Source organism: Sturnira hondurensis, unplaced genomic scaffold (assembly GCF_014824575.4).
Source record: "Sturnira hondurensis isolate 20B ecotype Veracruz unplaced genomic scaffold, ASM1482457v3 Scaffold0004068, whole genome shotgun sequence".
NCBI classification, from domain to species: Eukaryota; Metazoa; Chordata; class Mammalia; order Chiroptera; family Phyllostomidae; genus Sturnira; species Sturnira hondurensis.
In genome coordinates, this window is record NW_028076699.1 from 7719127 (window position 1) to 7729498 (window position 10372).

The 10372-nt window shown below is 45.1% G+C and overlaps 1 pseudogene; it reads right to left on the reverse strand.

Moving 5' to 3' along the window:
* Positions 1-270: 270 nt before the first annotated feature.
* LOC118985049 (putative 40S ribosomal protein S26-like 1) lies at positions 271-647 on the reverse strand (annotated as a pseudogene).
* Between the last annotated feature and the right edge of the window lie 9725 nt (positions 648-10372).

Consider the following 10372-nt stretch of genomic DNA (forward strand, 5'->3'; position numbering starts at 1 on the left):
GCCTGCGCGTCTAGGTCGGGGGCCCTGTCCTGCCCGACCCTGCTCGCTGCTGGCTCCGCCCCTCTTACCATCCCGTTGAATGGTTAGATGTAGTCGGACTTCTGTATAATTCAATTTTCTGTCCTTTGGCTGTGTCTCTGTTTCTCCAAACCTTTGTTGTATTCAAACTTGGTTGTGGGAGAAGGCACAGTGTTTCCACCTATGCCTCCATCTTGGCGGAAGTCCGCGAGCACTTTTATTTTTAAAGTATAATATATATTTTATTTTTTCCAGAGAACTTTTCTTCAGTTCTTAAGGACTTTCCATGGGGTTTGGTGGGGGTCGTGGGGCAGCACCCACAGGTCTAAATTGGAGTGGGGCTGTTTGGTCCTTGCAGGCCTCACAAGAGAGACTCCTGACCGCCTCGCTGTGAGTGGCACAAGTCACGCAGTCACCTGTCCACAGTCCCATGCACAGCCTAGGAAGCCAGTGGGTGTGGAAGACACACACTTCGGAAATGTCCCTAATGGCTGCCACCTCTCCTGTGTTTCTCATGACGAACTTCTCAATGGCCTTGTCCTTGGGCTTGCATTGGGTGCAGCAAATAGGCCGCATGCACTGGGGTGGCCTTTTTTGGCACGATCGTGGTTCCTTCATTCCTCAGTCATCTTGGAAGCGAGGAACCAGAGAGGGGAGAGGAGCACTTATGAGCAGGGACCCTGAGATATCCTGCAGCCCAGCCCTCCAGTGAACACGCTTCCCGGCTTCCTGAAGAGGAGAGCGAAGGTGCTCAGTGGAACCCATCCATGAGAACGGGCCCAATCTGGTGCCCAGGCAGTTTACACCTGAAGAAGCTGAGGTCGGGAGAGGGTACGTTTCCTCCCCTCGGCCACCCAGCCATCAACTGTCCCAGCTGGGGTTGCAACAGCAGTGCCCAGGTCTTTCTCTCAGTCTGGGCTGGAGCCCCTGGAGGAGGGCAGCGGCTGCAGAGGCGGAGCGTTGGAGCGGCCTCCGGGCTGGCAGCGTCGGTGCGGGCAGCTGGAAAGCTCTGGATGCCACCAGACAGAAATCGTAAGCCTCCCCAGGGACCGGGAGAAGGAGGTTGGGGTCTCACGGCCTCATTGTCCCTCTTCCCGCGATGGCCTTCCCCTGCAGCTGGCTGGCTGGGAAGTCAGCAACATCACCCGCGACACCTGCTCCCTGCAGATTAGCGCTGTTTGCAAGGGCCGCCATGCCACACACGAGGCGCACTGGCTGTATGTAAATAACAAGATAAGAAGACAGGCTCTGTCACCGTGCACTTGTGCAGTCCCTGTGCGATCCCTCTGTCCCTCGGAGCCGGAGGCTTCCGCATGAAAGATGTTTAGATACAAAGCAGTCTACATGCGTTGCCATCTAAATAGCAAACACCTTCACAGCTGCATAAAATCTTTCCATGTCAGGTGGGTGGGCTGGGGAGAGAGAGCAGGCGGCGCGGAGGTGGGCTGCGCGTGCTGTTATAGTTAGAACACGGGAGTGGGGGTGGGGTGGGGGGGCAGGAAGGCCTTGGAGATCTGAGAGAGGTTTTTCAGGTCGGATGTGATCTCAAAGAATGGAAAGAGCCTGAGGCAGAAGGCTAAGCTACCTGCCACCTTTTACACCTGAGTGTTATAAGATGCAGTTTAGTATCTGTCTCGTTGTCAACCGTCCGGCGGCCTCCAGCCACGGAGCTTCCGTGACGTGTAGCAGGCACGTCTCGTGTCCACGGAGGTCCTCCCTGGGGTCTCACCGAGTCCCTGGCCAGCAAGTCTGTGGTCGTTCGCTCAGACACCTGTGTGTTCCCGGCGGCCTCGGTGTCAGAGAGCTCTGAGTACGCGGCAGTTCGTTCCTTGTGGCCGCTGCAGGGTCAGGGGTGCGGACAGACGATCTCTGGTTCAGGGAGAGCTCGTAAAAATCCTTGGGATGCGAACGCCTCCCGAGACGGGGAAAGAAGGTCTAGAGGAAGCCCGGTCCACGGGAGGGAGGGGGCGTGATGGCGGATTGGCTGCCGGCAGGTGACGGGAGGCAGCCTGCAGAGAGAAAGGCGCGTGTTTTCGCCTGAGAGTCACTGGGCTGCGGTCTCAGATCTGCCACTGAGGCTGGGAAAATCGTCTCACCTCTCTGAGCTTCAGCTTTCTTACTCGGGAGCGTATAACAGTCCCTGTCGCACAGGGGAGACATGAAATAAGGAGAGGGAGGTTCCAGCAGCCAACGAATGCTCCATAAATGCTGGTTTTTATCCCCTCTGGTGACAGCTGGGTTTAATCCAGCTTTGGTTTGCTGTGTTCCTGTGTTTCCTTTCCCTCTGTCTTCCAAGCCAGGCTGAGCAAAAGAAACGCACTCTAGGGGGGAAGCTGGGGAGTCCGCTTCCTACTGAACGTCTGGCATTTTTGAGGTTTGGACAGTCTGAGGTGCAGACTTTCTCTTCGCATAATGAATTCTTCAGCTATAGATTAAAAGGGCTTGGTTCTCGGTGCTCAGTGGGCCCTCTGTAACTACCTGCCGTGGAAGGCTGGCCGTCCTGTGGCTTCGCATTTGAGCTCCATGCAGGGAACGGGTGTTGACCACCCACACTTGGCAGTGGCTGAGCACACACTGAAACACTTGGACTTGGAGTGCAGTTCGGTTTCCTCCAGTAAAGGTTCTGCACGACATGCCAGGGGAACACTGAGCAGGGAGGGGCCCGTGGTCTAGGGGCTGGGAAGGCTTCACGGAGGAGGTCACATTTGAGCTGGGTCTTGGAGATATGCAGGAGTTCTTCAAAAGGAGAAAGAAAGAAAAGAGTGTGCCCCAGGCAAGCCGCACATGCAAAACCCGGGAGCATAAAGGTGAGCTGCGGTCTCAACCCAGGTGAAACTTGGGAGTGTTGAGACAGCGGCTCTGCACCCACGGGGGTGGGGAGTCGGAGGGGGGGCAGCCGATGCATCCCGTAGGTGGGTCCCTAGCGGCAGCTGGGGATGATGCTCAGCACGGTTATGTGAATTAGCACTGACTGAGCACTCCGTGTGTGCCTGTCACTAGAGGGGCTTTCACGTATTCACTCCTTTAACCTCCATCAAGCTTAGGAGGTGGCTACTGTTTGTCCCCACTGTAGAGGCGGGGAAACTGATGCCCACAGAGGCTAAATAACTCACTGAAAGTCACGTAGCTAAAGGTGACAAGCACCGCTCATCCCTCTCTCCTGTTGAATTCAGGGCACTGGCATTTGGTGTCTCCCATGGGAGAAGTGGGCAGCCCACAGGCTTATTATGTGATAAAGTCAGAATGAGCCACTATTTTGAAAATCATCTTTCAGCTGGGGATGGGAAGGGGCGGGAAGAGGAAATTGCGTCCATGACGAGACGGAAAATTAGAGGCGGCTAAAATTAAGTGATATTACTCACACAACATGGACCTACTCCCACACCTGTTTTTCATCCCATTTCCTTCCTTTTTTCCTCCCCCCTGGCGTTCAGGAGGGCTGGTCACAGGTCGCTGTGATAAGAAACCAAATTGCAGTGTGTAGAGTGACATCCCTGCTGGCGCTGACCCGGGGACAGCACCAGCCCCTGGTGCAGGAGCTCCTTTAATTTCCGCCTTTGTCTTTCTCTTCTGAGGCTTGACTTTAAATTAAAATCTTCCCCTCCCTTGTTACAGGCACTGGGGATCAGGAAGTTTGTCAGTAGGGATGGTGAGTGGGATGGCTATGAGATGAGGGAAGAGAGAAGGAGGAGAGAGTAGAAGGGGAGGGAGGGGGGCTGAGGGGAAGTCGGGAGAGTGAAGGGTGGAGTGGTGGGGGCCAGAGGGGGAATGGGCAGCTGAGAAGAGGGAATGGGAAGCTGGGGAAGGGGGGGAAGAATAAATAGGAGGGAAGGGAGGGAGAGTGGGGGGGCGACCTCAGGTGGAGCTCTGGAGACCCTCTTCTCCCTGCCTTTTCTCTGCCTGCCTCTGCGGTTGAGAAGGTGGGGGTTTCCTTCCAGTCCATAGAACTCAGGGACTGTGTTGAAGTGAACTGAATGGGCATGCTCTCTGGAAGGGGCTGGAGTAGCCATCAGTGTACGATGGTTACTCTCAGACTCTGGAGGAGGGGTGGCCCCAGGGTGGGATGGTGGTGCTGGGCTGTAGACGCCAGTAGACCTGTGTTCAAATCCCGGCTTCCTCCACTTACCGACTGTGAGACCTGGGGAAGGTACCAAACCTCTCTGGGCCTCAGCTTTCTTCCTTTCTCTCTTTTGACTACCAACTACTTGTGTGACTCTGGACATATTATGCCACTTCTTCAAACCTCATTTTCTTGATCAATATGAGAATGAAAGGGCACAAGATATCCTTTAGAATCTGTACTAAGAACTGAACTGATGGGAGCAGTCATTGAGGGATTGGTTCAGTTGCTTTCATCTGAGTGCTGGGGTCATAGAGCCACAGGCTGGCCTGAGTCTGCATGACTTTGTCTCTGAAAACCTTAGGATTTGAAGAACAGTGGAATTACTCTGTGGTGAGGGAGGCTTCTGGGGTATCGTCATATTCTGTATTTTGATCTGGGAGCTGGTAACACAGGTGGTGAGCTCTGTAAAAATTCATCAAGCTATACATTTATGATTAGTGCACTTTCTGTATGCACTTTAAACAGTAACAAAAAGTTACTTAAAAATATTTGTGTGCCAATTGAATTTTTAATGATACCAAAAATTGTTAAAATTTTAAGGTAGGTTAAGTTTATTTGTTTCTTTTTTAAAATACATTTTATTGATTACGCCATTACAGTTGTCCCATTTTTCTACCCCTTTATTCCCCTCCACCCTGCACCGCCTTCCCACCACCATTCCCCTGCCTTAGTTCATGTCCATGGGTCATACATGCAAGTCCTTTGGCTTCTCCATTTCCTACACTATTCTTAACCACCCCCTGTCTATTTTGTACCTACAACTTATGCTTCTTATTCCCTGTACCTTTCCCCCCATCTCCCCCTCCCCACTGATAACCTTCCATGTGATCTCCATTTCTCTGATTCTGTTCCTGTTCTAGTTCCTGTTCCTTGCTTAGTTTGTTTTTATTTTTGTTTTTAGGTTCAGTTGTTGGTAGTAATGAGTTTGTTGTCATTTTACTGTTCATAGTTTTGACCTTCTTTTTCTTGGATAAGTCCCTTTAACATTTCATATAATACGGGCTTGGTGATGATGAACTCCTTGAACTTGACCTTATCTGGGAAGCACTTTATCTGCCCTTCCATTCTAAATGATGGCTTTGCAGGAGAACTCCCCCAATCTGGCAAAGGAAATAGACTTCCAGGAAGTCCAGGAAGTTCAGAGAGTCCCTAAGAAGTTGGACCCAAGGAAGCAAATACCAAGGCACATCATAATTACATTACCCAAGATAAAGATAAGGAGAGAATCAAAAGCAACAAGAGAAAAGGAGACAGTTACCTACAAAGGAGTTCCCATCAGACTGTCAGCTGATTCCTCAAAAGAAACCTTGTAGGCAAGAAGAAGCTGGGAAGAAGTATTCAAAGTCATGAAGGGCAAGGACCTACATCCAAGATTACTCTATCCAGCAAGGTTTATTTGTTTAAAAGAGAAAAAACCTTATAGTTTGAAGATAGACATTGAACTGTTTATAGATGAAATGAATGGAATTTGATTATAAAAATACACCCCAGCATTGGGGAGAAGGTGAATGGGTAAAAACATAAGTGATTCGAGACTGGCTGCTGGGGGGTAACTGATGAAGCTGGAAGATAGGGACATGCAGTGTCAATGTACTCCCTACTGTTGTATGTATAAATCTCCACAATAAAAATGCTTTGAAAATATTAAGAGGTTTGTGTATACCATGATCAAGTGGGAGTTATCTCAGGAATGCAAGCCTGGTTCAACATTTGATAATCAATTAGTGTAATCCATCACATCAATGGACCGAAGAATAAAATCACATGATCATATCAATAGATGCAGAAAAAGCATTTGACAAAATGTGGTACCCATTCATGATAGAAATTCTCAGTAAACTAGGAATAGAAGGAAACTTCCTCAACTTGCTAAAGAGCAAAACTCTATAGTTAATATTGTACTTAATGGTGAGAAACTCACCTTCTACTAAGATCAGGAAGAAGGCAAGGATGTCCACGCCTACCTTTGCTTTTCAACGTCATAGCAGAAGTACTAGCTAATGCAATAAGTCAAGAAAAGGACATAAAGCACACACAGATTTAGAAGAAAGACATAAAACAGTTTTTGTTTGCAGATAACATAATCTTCTAAGTAGAAAATTTAAGTTAAGCATGGGCCTGTGAACCAAAGGGTCGCTGGTTTGGTTCTTAGTCAGGGCACATGCCTAGGTTGTGGGCCAGGTCCCCAGGGTGGGGTATACAAGAGACAACCACACATTGATGTTTCTCTCTCTTCCTTTCACCTTTCTTTCCCCTCTCTAAAAATAAATTAATAAAATCTTTAAAAAATAAGAAAATTCAAAAGAATCAGCAAAAAATCTCCTGGAGCCTTCTAAATGATATAGCAAGGTTACAAGATACAAAGGTAATATGCAAAACCCCATCACTTTCCTATATATCAGCAATTAACAAGTGGAATTTGGACTAAAACACATTACCATTTACATTAGCAATTGGCAAAATGATATACTTAGGTACAAATCTAACAAAATATATGAAAAGTCTATATGAGAAAAACTATAAATCTCTGGTGAAAGAAATCAAAGAACTAAATAAATGGAGAGAACTAAATATAAATATCCATATGTATGAATAGGAAGACTCCATATTGTCAGTTCTTCCTAACTTGATCTATAGATAAAATTCAATCCCTATAAAAATCTCAGCAACTTATTTTGTGAACATTGACAAACTGATTGTAAAGTTTATAGGGAAAGGCAAAAGACCCAGAACAGCCAACACAATATTGAAGAAGAAGAACAAAGTTAGAGGACTGACACCCCCCAAGTTCCAGGATAACAGAGCTACAGTAACTGACATAGGGTGGCACTGACAAAAGAACAGACAAACAGATTAACAAAACAGACTAGAGAGCTCAGAAACAGACCCACTTAAATACAGTTGACTGTCTTTGACAAAGGAGCAGAGGCAATGCAGTGGAGAAAATACACTCTCTTCAACAAACGGTGCTGGAGCAATCGGACATCCACATCCAAAAAAATGAATCCAGACACAGATCTTGTACCTTTCAAAAAAAGTAACTCAAAATGGATAATGGACCTAAATGTTAAATGCAAAGCTGTAAAACTCCTAGAAGAAAACAAAGGGGGAAATCTAGATGACCTTGAGTATGGTGATGACTTTACATACAGCCCTAAAGGCAGGCTCTGTGAAAGAAACAGTTGATAATCTGGACTTGGTTTGAATGAACAGCTTCTGCTCTGTGAAAGACATGGCCAAGAGAATGAGGAGACAAGCCATAGACTGGGGGAAATATTCGCAAAAGGCACATTTGATAAAGGATTGTTACCCAAGTTGTACAAAGAACACTTGAAACTCAACAATAAGAAAATGATCAAGCTGATTTAAAGATGGGCGAAAGACCTGAACAAACCCATTACCAAGGAAGATAAGCAGCTACCAAAGAAGCATATGGACAAATGCTAACCATCATGTATTATTAGGGAATGGCAAATTAAAACAACCACGAGATACCTCTACTCACCTGTTAGAATGGCCCAAATTTAGAACACCGACAACACCAAAGCCTGTTGAGGATGTGGATCTCATTCGTTGTTGGTGGGAATGCAAAATGGTACAGCCACTTTAAGATGGCTTGGCAGTTACTTACACAACTAACCATACTCCTAAAAAACTACACAGAAATTGTACTCTGGTATTTCTCCAAATGAGTCGAAAGCTTATTTCCACATAAAAACCTGCAACGGATACTTATAGCAGCTGTATCCATAAGTGTTCAAGTGCAGAAGCAACCAAGTGTCCTTCAGTAGGTGAATGGATGGACTGTAGTACATGCAGGCAGTGGAATATTACTCAGCACTAAAAGAGAGCTGAAAAGCCATAAAAAAAAACATAGGAGAGGCTTAAATGCATATTACTAAGTGAAAGAAGCCTGTCTGAAAAGGCTACATAGGGTATAATTCCAACTCTATGACATTCTGGAAAAGGCAAAACTATGGAGACACTAAAAGGCTCAGTGGTTGCTAGGGTCCGTGGAGGACAGAGAATGTTTAGGGCAGGAAAGCTATTATGTGTGACACTTTAATGGTGAATAAATGTCGTTATACGTTTGTCAAAACCTGTAGAATGTGTAACTCCCAGAATGAACTCTGATGTAAACGATGGATTTGGGGTGATAATGATGTGCCGGTACAGGGTCGTTGACTGAAACAGATGGCCTACGGAGGCAGGATGTTGACAGTAAAGGCGGTTCTGTGTGGGGGAGGCAGGCTCTATGGCAATTCTGTGCTTTATGCTCAGTTTTGATGTGACCCTAAAAGTGTTTGAAAAATTAATGTCTATTTTTTTAAAAAATGGAGAGGTTTGGCTTCAAATTCACCTTGATTCAAGGCTAGGCTTTGCCACTGACTTGTAGGTAGCTCTGGGAAAATTTTATAAACTTTCTGAGACTCAGTTTTCCCCACCATAAAATGAAGATAATGCCTATCTCTCAGACTTGTGATGATTAGAAAAGAAAATATGTGCCCCCCTTTCAATCATGGGCGTATCATCACACAGAGTCAGTAAGGAAATGCTGGACTTAAACCTACATGTTTGGCCAAATGGATTTGGCAGACACAAATGGTGCATTTCATCCAATAGCAGTAGACAACATGCTCTTCTCAAATGAATGTGGAATATTCTCAGGGTGGATCCTATGTTGGGCCCCAAAACAAACCTTAGTCAATTTAAGAAGACTGGAATCATATCAAGCATATTTTCTGACCACACTGGTATGAAAGTAAAAACCAATTGCAGAAGGAAAACTGGAGAGTTCACGAGTATGTGGAGATTGAACAGCATGCTCCTGAATAATCAATGGGTCCAAGAATATAGCAGAGAGAAAAATTTTTTAAAAAGCTCAAGCCCTGGCTGGTGTGGCTCAGTGGATTGAGTGCCAGACTGTGAACCAAAGGGTTGCCAGTTCAATTCCCAGTCAGGGCACAAGCTTGGGTTGTGAGCCAGGTCCCCAGTGGGAGGCACATGAGAGGCAACCACACATTGATGTTTCTCTCCCTCTGTTCCTCCCTCCCTTCCCTTCTCCCTAAATAAAATCTTTAAAAAAGAGTTTGAGACAAATGAAAATGGAAACACAACATACTAAAACTTGGGGGATGCAGCAAAAGCAGTTCTAATAGGGCAGTTTATAGCAATAAATGCCTACATCAAGAAGAAAGGAAGATCTCAACTAAACAACTTAACTTTATCCTTCATGAAACTAGAAAAAAAGAGAACAAACTCAGCCCAAAGTTAGCAGAAGGAAGAAAATAATAAAAAGCGGAGTAGAAATAAGTGAAACAGAGAACAGGAAAACAATAGAAAAGATTAACCAAACCAAGAGTTGGTTTTTTTTTAAAGATAAACAAAATTGACAAACCTTTAGGTAAACGAAAGGCAAAAAGAGACAGTACCCAAATCAACAACTATAAATGAAAAAGGAGACATTATAACTGAAACCACAAAAATACAAAAATATTATAAGTGGCTACTATGAACAACTATATACCAACAAACTGAACAACTTAGAAAAAATAAAAAAAATTCTTGGAAACATACAACCCACCAAGACTACATCTGGAAAAAAAGAAAACTTGAACAGACCAATTACGAATAAGGGGATTGACTCAGTAAGCAGAAATCTTCTGAAGGAAAGCCTAGGACCAGATGGCTTCACTGGTGAATTTTACCAGACATTTAGAGAAGAATTAATGCCAATGTTTCTCAAACTCTTCCAAAAACTCAAAGAGTAGGGAATACCCCCAAACTCATTTTACGAGACTGGCATTACCCAGATACCAAAGCCAGAAAAGGAAAGTACAGGCCAATATTCCTGTTGAATATACATGCAAAGTTCTCAATAATATAATAGCAAACTGAATTCAGCACACAGTAAAAGGATCATTAACCATAATCAAATGTGATTTATCCCTGGGATCCAAAGATGGTTCAACATATGCAAAACAATCAATGTAATACACCCCACTAATAGAATAAAAGGTTGAAAGCATATAGCTATCTCAATAGACACAGAAAAAGGATTTGACAAAATGTGACATTCATTCATGGTAAAAATTATTACCAAATTAAGTATGTAAGAAATATACTTCAACATAATAAAGGCCATATATGATAAGCCCATACCTAGCATCATATTCAATGGTGAAAAGTTAAAGGCTTTTTCTCTAAGATCAGGGAAAAAGAAATATGTGC